The 10,000-nt window shown below is 57.6% G+C and overlaps 1 non-coding gene across 1 annotated transcript; it reads right to left on the bottom strand.

The window, feature by feature from the left end:
• Positions 1–5,230: 5,230 nt before the first annotated feature.
• LOC145352022 (5.8S ribosomal RNA) lies at positions 5,231–5,384 on the bottom strand. Its single transcript, XR_013888486.1, has one exon. It is a non-coding gene; the product is annotated as a 5.8S ribosomal RNA (ribosomal RNA).
• Positions 5,385–10,000: the final 4,616 nt, after the last annotated feature.

The following is a 10,000-nucleotide window of genomic DNA, read 5'->3' on the forward strand; positions in this document are numbered from 1 at the left end:
TCTATATAAATGGTAAATAGCTGAGGCCCCAGCACCAACCCCTGGGGCACCCCACTAGTCACCAACCGCCAATCCGAATAGCACCCATTGACCCCCACTCTCTGCCTCCTATTTGACAACCAATCCTCTATCCACGCTAACACCCTACCCCCAACTCCATGTCCTCTGACCTTCTGCAGTAACCTCTTGTGAGGTACCTTATCAAACGCCTTCTGAAAATCCTGAAAGACCACATCCACCGGCTCTCCTCTATCCACCGCCCTAGACACATCCTCATAGAACTCCAGTAAATTTGTCAGACACGACTTCCCTTTAATGAAACCGTGTTGCGTCTGCCCTATCAAGCAATTCCCTTCAAGATGCCTCGCAATTTCCTCCTTAATGACGGATTCTAACATTTTACCTACCACAGACGTTAAACTAACCGGCCTGTAATTCCCCGCCTTTTGCCTGGCACCCTTCTTAAACAACGGCGTAACATTAGCCGTTTTCCAATCCTCCGGCACTTCCCCGGAATCCAGCGACGTCTGGAAAATAACCACCAAGGCATCCACTATCACCTCCGCCATTTCTTTCAGAACCCTCGGATGCATTCCATCCGGTCCTGGGGACTTGTCCACAATCAGCCCCTCCAGTCAGTCGCGCACCACCTCTCTAGTAACAGTAATGTCATTAAGACCCTCCAGTCCTACCACCTTTCCATCGCTAACACCCGGCGAATTATTCACGTCCTCCTCCGTGAAGACAGAAACAAAAAAGTTATTCAAGACCTTAGCCATATCCCCATCCCCTACCACTAGGTCCCCTTTCTCATCCGCTAAGGGACCAACGTTCACCCTAGCCAGCCTCTTCCTTTTTATATATTTATAAAAACTCTTGCTATCCTTTTTTATATTAAGTGCTAGCCCAGCTTCATAGCTTCTTCTACCCTCCTTTATCAACTTTTTTGTCAATCTTTGTTGACATTTAAACCTTTCCCAATCCTCTTCTCGCCCACTGCTCTTAGCTACTCTAAATTCCTCCGCTTTTAATTTAACACTTTCCTTCACCTCCTTCGTTATCCACGGCTTATTACCTCTCTTCCTACTGTCCTTTTTAACCATCGGAATAAATTTCTGCTGAGCACCAAGAAAGATCTCCTTAAAGATCCTCCACTGCTCCTCAGCAGACCTACCTTCCAACGCGCTCCCCCAGTCCACATTCGCCAATTCTTCTCTCATCCTACCATACTCCCCTCTATTCAAACAAAGGACACGTGTCCGGGAACCCACTTTCTCCTCCTCCATCTGCAACAGAAACTCCACCATACAATGATCACTCTCTCCAAGAGGATCCTTCACCTCAAGGTCCCTAATTCCACCCGCCTCATTACATAGCACCAGATCCAAGATAGCTCGCTCCCTCGTCGGCTCCAACACACACTGTTCCAGGAAACTATCCCGGCAGCATTCCAAGAACTCCTCCTCGAGCCCACCTCGTCCAACATGGGTCGACCAATCAATATGCAGATTGAAATCCCCCATAACTACTGCCGTCCCATTCCTGCACGCCGCACTTATTTGCGCGTTAACAGCCCGCCCCACCTCCAGATCATTATTCGGGGGCCTATAGACGACACCCACCAGCGTCTTCCTCCCTTTGCTGTTCCTAATCTCCACCCACAACGATTCCACTTTCTGCTCTTTGGCTCCGATATCATCCCTTGCTACCACCTTGATGCTGTCCTTAATCAGCAGAGCTACGCCACCCCCTCTTTCCTCCTGCCTATCCTTCCTAAACACTTGATAGCCCTGTACATTCATCTCCCAGTCCCTGTCACCTTGCAGCCACGTCTCTGTAATGGCCACCAGATCGTATCCATTTGTGTCGATCTGCGCCACCAGCTCATCCACTTTATTCCGAATGCTTCGTGCATTCAGATAAAGCGCTTTCATCCCAGCCTTCTTCTGGACCCTATTTGCCGTAACGCCACCACTTGGGACATCCTCAGCCTCTTCCCTTACCTGTACCCTATCCTTAACTGTAGACCTCCTAACATCACCTACCCTCGCACCCTCCCCCCCCCTAATTAGTTTAAAGCCCTGTCTACAGTCCTCTTTACTCGATTTGCCAGCACTCTGGTCCCAGCACGATTCAGACCAACCCCATCCCGCCCGAACAAGTCCCACCTACCCCAATACTGGTGCCAATGCCCCATAAATTCGATCCCATTCCTCCCACACCAATCTCTGAGCCACCCATTCACTTCCTTTATCCTGTCAACCCTACGCCCGTCTGCACTCGGTTCAGGCAGTAGCCCAGAGAAGACCACCTTGTCGGTTCTACTTTTTAATTCCATTCCCAGCTTCTCATACTCCCTCCCCAGATCCTCAGTCCGCACTTTGCCTACGTCGCTGGCACCCACATGTACCACCACAACTGGGTTCTCACCCTCCCACTCCAGATTCCTCTGCAGCCCAGCTGCGACATCCTGTACCCGAGCACCAGGCAGACAACACACCCTTCTGTGCACTTTGTCATTGTGACAAAGGACAGTGTCAATACCCTTCACCCCACTATCTCCAATCACTACTACATTCCTTTTCCCCTTCTCTTTGCCTATCTCCTGCTGCATCACTGTACCGTGTGCAGTTTGCTCACCAACCTCACCTGCCTCGTCCTCTTCCAGACTGGAAGCAAGAACCTCAAACCTGTTATGCAGATTAAGAGGCTGAGGCCTCCGCTCCTCACCCCCCTTCCTCCTCCCAGCAGCCCCCTTTTGTTCCTGACCCTTAGATTTAGACAGTCTAGGGGGGGTGGATGTCACTTGCACCCCATTGACAATGACACCCTCTCTCCCCCTGATGAGCCTCAGTGTCTGTAGCTCAGAGGCCAGCTCATCCACCTTGAGCTGGAGCTCCTCCAGCAACCTGCACTTACTGCAGACATGGCCACTGGGAAGGACCCTGGGGTCCACCAGTTCCCACATCATACAGGAACCGCACATCACATGCCCCTCCATTATTCAATATAATTTGTTGTGGGAAAAAAATTTTTCCTTGTTTTTTGCTGTAGTAGTTTTGAAAAAAAATTTTTTTTTTTCCTTGTTCTTTCCACCTGGCCTTTTTCCCTTCAAGCCCTTTTTGATATTAAGCCCTAATAGCTCACTCTGCTTCCCTCTCACTCCGCTGCCCGCTCCGACGCTGCCCGCTATCTACACCAGGCCTCCTTTTAAACTTGGCGCTGATTTAAAGCTGATGGGCCACAACTGCCTGATAATCACTCCCTCACAATTCTTAAAGCAGTAAATACAATAAGTAAATGCTTTAAACAGTTCTACAAAGAACAAAGTGCTTTAAACTTATTTTAAACAGGTTTTTAACAGGTAAAGTCTTAGCTTTCTCTCTGATGCTCCTTCCTCGTCTGCTCCAGCAAACAATGTAAGGCTTCACCGTGTGGACACTTGATAATTAAAGCTGATGGGCCACAACTGCCTGATAATCACTCCCTCACAATTCTTAAAGCAGTAAATACAATAAGTAAATGCTTTAAACAGTTCTACAAAGAACAAAGTGCTTTAAACTTATTTTAAACAGGTTTTTAACAGGTAAAGTCTTAGCTTTCTCTCTGATGCTCCTTCCTCGTCTGCTCCAGCAAACAACACACAAGCAACCCGACTCCGAGAAGAACCAGTCACGACGAGCCCGGGGCCACAACCGGCCTCACACCTTCCACAGGCTAAGCCTCGATCAGAAGGACTTGGGCCCCCCTTGAGCGTCGTCAGAGAAAGGTCTTCTATACGCCACATTTCCCTCGCCCGTCAGGCGAGCGGGGATTCGGCGCTGGGCTCTTCCCTCTTCACTCGCAGTTACTAGGGGAATCCTTGTTAGTTTCTTTTCCTCCGCTTAGTAATATGCTTAAATTCAGCGGGTTGACACGTCTGAGCTGAGGTCGTAAGCAAGAGGCAGCAACAACAGCTTTGTTGCTGTGTGGCCGGCCGCTCCTCAAGGCGTACCTTCCAGCGCTCAGGGCAACACACGTACCCGCACGCAAAGTGCATGGCCTGGCTGCACAGCGGATGCACAGCCACTGACCACACACGGTGCGTCACGAGGCACTGGGCTGTGTGCGCCCCCGAGACGCTGTCCCGCACACCCGACGACCGGGCTCGGCACATCGACTCTTCCAGACCAACCAACGTGGCGAGGTGTGACAGCACTCCCACGGTAACGGAAAGCAGTGGCTGGCGGCTCGCAGTGCAAAGGCGTTCACCAGAGTGAGGGGGGGGGAAAAAGCCGGCCAGAGCGAAAGAGCCAGAAGCCTAGGACTGAGCCAGGAGGCAGCGGTACTCGCCGAGAGGTGTGCAAAACGGTGGCAAGGCACAATGACCAGGACAGCACCTTCACACGCAGAGGACTTGACAGCAGCAGGTCACGGGCAGAGACGTCAGAGCAAGGACCGCAACGGCCGAGTCGGCTGCAACAGTTCAGAAACTCCGTTCAGTCCAGCTGAACGCAGGTGCAGGCAGGCACACCGCCCGGGAAACACAAGGGCAGGAGAGGGTGGGGCTGCGGAGTGTGGAAGGAGACCAGGCTCCAGCGCAACACAAGCAACGTCCCTAACCGCCACGGAGTCCTAAGAGGCGAGACACTGCAAGCACCCACGGGCACTTCGAGCACCCGGGGAATGAAAGGCACAACCAGACAACAGCACGGATCCAGGCATGGAGCCTCACACACGCGTCAAGCTGCACGTCCTCCACCAGACGGCACTGAACACAGCCAGGGGGCCAACCACCTTCAGGCAAACCAGCACGGACCGCAACCAGGCAAAGTCAGAGGACCACCAGCAGACAGTCGCTCCACTTCTCTTTCTCACACACTCTTTAGTGCCGGAGCACCCGAACCGTTCCAACACTGCGGATCCTTCCCGTGGAGGAGGATGCCACAAATCGACAAGAGATTCGACCCTGGCCCAAGCCGAAGGGAAGGCACACACGGTCCCCGGCAGCGTGGCAGTCACGTTCTCTTTCCGACAACCCGATGACAGCCGTGCCGGCGACCCCGAGGAGGCTGGGCCAGTGAGGGAGCGGGCGGTGCCTACGTGTGAACGTCGGCACCCAGAGGTCGATCTCTCCGACGCGGATTGCTCTGAGTCTGCACTTAGGGGGACAGAGAGGACGGCGCCTCTGCGACACCCCAGCCGCGCTCGACGCCGCCCGGAGGCCAGCGAAGTGCGATTGATTGACAAGCGACCCTCAGACAGACGTAGCCCCGGGAGGAACCCGGGGCCGCAAAGTGCGTTCAAAGTGTCGATGATCAATGTGTCCTGCAATTCACATTAGTTCTCGCAGCTAGCTGCGTTCTTCATCGACGCACGAGCCGAGTGATCCACCGCTAAGCGTTGTATCGGGTTTCGGTTCGGACAGCGTGACAGGTCACCGTTCGGTGACTGACAGCCTTTGTCCGTCCCTGGACCGCGCAAAACGCTCCCCCGCCAACGTGACGGTAGAGAGCCCCATCCTGGCGCGTCCCATGGCGAGTGCCCAGAGACACTCGCCCTCGAGCGATAATCAAACGGATATGGAGTTTCAACATAATGGTAGGCGCTCGAAGGCAAACGTGGACGGTGTCGAGTGACGGGCCGAAACACGTCAAACGGCCTCCACGCCCGCAACGACCAGTGGCAGAGTACACTGGTGTCACGTAACGGCTTGGTCTCAAGAGTCCAGGAGATGCCGCAGCAGACCGAGTCGGGTGCAAGCCGTGGAGCACAGCACTGTTGCTACGGGCGCATGCCGACCCCGCACGCCCCAACCTCAGCGGATTGGGGAAGGGGGAAGCGGCAGGACGACCGCAGCGTGCTGAGCACGGACAGGCACCAGCTCGCGAATGCTGACGACACTCGCACACGACCGCAGGAGATCGCACCGCTGACGACAACGAGTCTTTAAACCTCGCACCCACCCTCGACTCACGGGAGCCGGTCAGGTGGTGAGCATGAAGTAGGTACCTACCCAATTAAATAACCAAAGCGGCCGCATGGACGGAGACAAACTGGCCCCTGACTACACCAGAACCTCTCCGCGGAATCACGCAGTGGCGTTCCCTGTCCGTCGTCAAGCCGCCAGACGCAGAAGCCGCAGCTATTCGGGAGCCCAGCGTCAAATGCTGAATGGCGGTGGCAAGCTCATCACACGTCAGCCCGCAAAAGCCGTGCATCAGGCATGAGGAGGACGGTCCCAGCAACAGGCACGCAGGGACGGCCGTGGAACACGGTGGGGCAGCCCAGAGAAGCTCACACACCCCGCCTGCCTGGCTGAGGGAGAGTGCAGACGCCAAAGGATCACACACGGCTAGGGGGGCTAGGCAGACGTCCAGCGTAGGGGTGGCCCCGTCGGCGGAACGGTCTGCTGCTGGCTCCGAGGCACCTGAACGTGCAGCTAGAACGGTGAGGAGTGGACCGGTCAACAGAAGGGGTGTGAGTGCGTGGCTGTCACCACCACCATCTCCCACCGCGTGTCTGCCCCTGTCATCCAAACCGCCGAGCAGCATGCACGGAAAGGATACCGTCGTAACCAAACAGGCAAGGCCGGACCTTAGTGACGAATACTGTGAGCCCCATCCTCGCAGACGCTGGCAAAGACACCCCCACGGAGGGGAGAGCGCCGTGTGAACACCAGTGGAGAAGCACTTCCAGCAGCGAAGGCATCGCGTACGTGCGTGGCAACCTGGTACTGCCGCCGTGCAAAACGACCGTGTGCTTGCCCCTCGGCGCTGACGCCCGGGCACCAGCTTGAAACCGAGAGGGACCGAGATCGACTTTGCCCTGCACCGGCTGATCGTGCAAAGACGTGTGTGACCAGGCCTTTTCGAACGAACAGAGCAACAATACCGAACCCCACCCGCGTGGGTTGAGCATCAGCCTGCGTAAGGGACTAGCAGCCCCGGGGACGACCCACCCCGTCAGGCTCTCCTGCCTGGCCCCTCAGCAGGCTTCACCCCGTCCGGCATTGTGAGATGAGACCGCCTTTGCCCGCCGCCGGGCAATAACCGACAAGGAATGTGGGGTCTCAAAACTATCGGGGCGCTCGAGGGCAGAGAGTGCCGGCGTGTGGGTGTAGGGCCGGAGCCCGACACACGCCGTCACGCCCCGCAACAGCCAGAGGCAGAGTACTCTGGTGTCACCGTCGGTCGGTGGCCTAGAGAGTCAGGACCAGGCGGCAGCAGACTTTTGAGTCGGGTGCAAGCCGTGCAGCAGCACGGACAGGCACGAGCTCGCGAATGCTGAGGACACTGGTACAAGACCGCAGGAGACCGGACCGACCTACGGACAACGAGTCTTTAAACCTCGCACCCACCCTCGACCCGCGGGAGCCGGTGAGGTGGTGAGCATGAAGTAGGTACCCCTCAAATACCCTGAAGAGAGAACGGACATAGAGCGACCAAAGCTTCACCGCGGTGGGAGACAAACTGGCCCCTGACTGCACCAGAACCTCTCCCTGCGGATCACAGTGGCTGTTCGCCGTGGTCCCGTCGACAAGCCTCCAGACAAGCACCCGAGCGCCGCAGCCTCTCTCTTCCTTACAAACTGCGGTCGTAATGCTGAATGGCGGTGGCAAGGTCAACACACGTCAAGCCCGCAAAAGCCGTGCATCAGGCATGAGGAGGACGGTCCCAGCAACAGGCACGCAGGGACGGTGGTGGAACACGGTGGGGCAGCCCAGAGAAGCTCACACACCCCGCCTGCCTGGCTGAGGATGGGTGCAGACGCCAAAGGATCACACACGGCTAGAGGGGCTAGGCAGACGTCCAGCGTAGGCGTGGCCCCGTCGGCGGAACGGTCTGCTGCTGGCTCCGAGGCACCTGAACGTGCAGCTAGAACGGTGAGGAGTGGACCGGTCAACAGAAGGGGTGTGAGTGCGTGGCTGTCACCACCACCATCTCCCACCGCGTGTCTGCCCCTGTCATCCAAACCGCCGAGCAGCATGCACGGAAAGGATACCGTCGTAACCCAACAGGCAAGGCCGGACCTTAGTGACGAAAACTGTGAGCCCCATCCTCGCAGACGCTGGCAAAGACACCCCCACGGAGGGGAGAACGCCGTGTGAACACCAGTGGCGAAGCACTTCCAGCAGCGAAGGCGTCGCGTACGTGCGTGGCAACCCGGAACTGCCGCCGTGCAAAACGACCGTGTGCTTGCCCCTCGGCGCTGGAGCCCCAGGCAACAGCTTGAAACCGAGAGGGACCGAGATCGACTTTGCCCTGCCGCGGCTGATCGTGCCGAGACGTGCCTGACCAGGCCCGTTCGACGGGTACGGCGAAAGTGTCGGATCCCACCCGCGTGGGATGTGCATCAGCCTTGGTAAGGGACGAGCAGCCCCGGGGACGACCCTCCCCGTCAAGCTCTCCTGCCTGGTCCCCTACCAGGCGTCCACCGGCCTGGCATTTAAGAGATGAGACCGCCTTTGCCCGCCGCCGGGCAATAACCGACAAGGAATGTGGGGTCTCAAAACTATCGGGGCGCTCGAGGGCAGAGAGTGCCGGCGTGTGGGTGTGGGGCCGGAGCCCGACACACGCCGTCACGCCCCGCAACAGCCAGAGGCAGAGTACTCTGGTGTCACCGTCGGTCGGTGGCCTAGAGAGTCAGGACCAGGCGGCAGCAGACTTTTGAGTCGGGTGCAAGCCGTGCAGCAGCACGGACAGGCACGAGCTCGCGAATGCTGAGGACACTGGTACAAGACCGCAGGAGACCGGACCGACCTACGGACAACGAGTCTTTAAACCTCGCACCCACCCTCGACTCGCGGGAGCCGGTGAGGTGGTGAGCATGAAGTAGGTACCCCTCAAATACCCTGAAGAGAGAACGGACATAGAGCGACCAAAGCTTCACCGCGGTGGGAGACAAACTGGCCCCTGACTGCACCAGAACCTCTCCCTGCGGATCACAGTGGCCGTTCGCCGTGGTCCCGTCGACAAGCCTCCAGACAAGCACCCGAGCGCCGCAGCCTCTCTCTTCCTTACAAACTGCGGTCGTAATGCTGAATGGCGGTGGCAAGGTCAACACACGTCAAGCCCGCAAAAGCCGTGCATCAGGCATGAGGAGGACGGTCCCAGCAACAGGCACGCAGGGACGGTCGTGGAACACGGTGGGGCAGCCCAGAGAAGCTCACACACCCCGCCTGCCTGGCTGAGGATGGGTGCAGACGCCAAAGGATCACACACGGCTAGAGGGGCTAGGCAGACGTCCAGCGTAGGCGTGGCCCCGTCGGCGGAACGGTCTGCTGCTGGCTCCGAGGCACCTGAACGTGCAGCTAGAACGGTGAGGAGTGGACCGGTCAACAGAAGGGGTGTGAGTGCGTGGCTGTCACCACCACCATCTCCCACCGCGTGTCTGCCCCTGTCATCCAAACCGCCGAGCAGCATGCACGGAAAGGATACCATCGTAACCAAACAGGCAAGGCCGGACCTTAGTGACGAAAACTGTGAGCCCCATCCTCGCAGACGCTGGCAAAGACACCCCCACGGAGGGGAGAGCGCCGTGTGAACACCAGTGGCGAAGCACTTCCAGCAACGAAGGCATCGCGTACGTGCGTGGCAACCTGGAACTGCCGCCGTGCAAAACGACCGTGTGCTTGCCCCTCGGCGCTGGAGCCCCAGGCAACAGCTTGAAACCGAGAGGGACCGAGATCGACTTTGCCCTGCCGCGGCTGATCGTGCCGAGACGTGCCTGACCAGGCCCGTTCGACGGGTACGGCGAAAGTGTCGGATCCCACCCGCGTGGGATGTGCATCAGCCTTGGTAAGGGACGAGCAGCCCCGGGGACGACCCTCCCCGTCAAGCTCTCCTGCCTGGTCCCCTACCAGGCGTCCACCGGCCTTGGTTTTTCGAGACCGCCTTTGCCCGCCGCCGGGCAATAACCGACAAGAATGTGGGGTCTCCACTCGCACTGGGCGCCCGAGGGCAGCGAGTGCCAGCGTGTTTCCGAAGGGCCGGAGCCCGACACACGCCAGTCACACGCC

The sequence above is a fragment of the Carcharhinus amblyrhynchos genome, chromosome 13 (genome assembly GCF_965287045.1).
Source record: "Carcharhinus amblyrhynchos chromosome 13, sCarAmb.v2.hapA, whole genome shotgun sequence".
Taxonomy (NCBI): domain Eukaryota; kingdom Metazoa; phylum Chordata; class Chondrichthyes; order Carcharhiniformes; family Carcharhinidae; genus Carcharhinus; species Carcharhinus amblyrhynchos.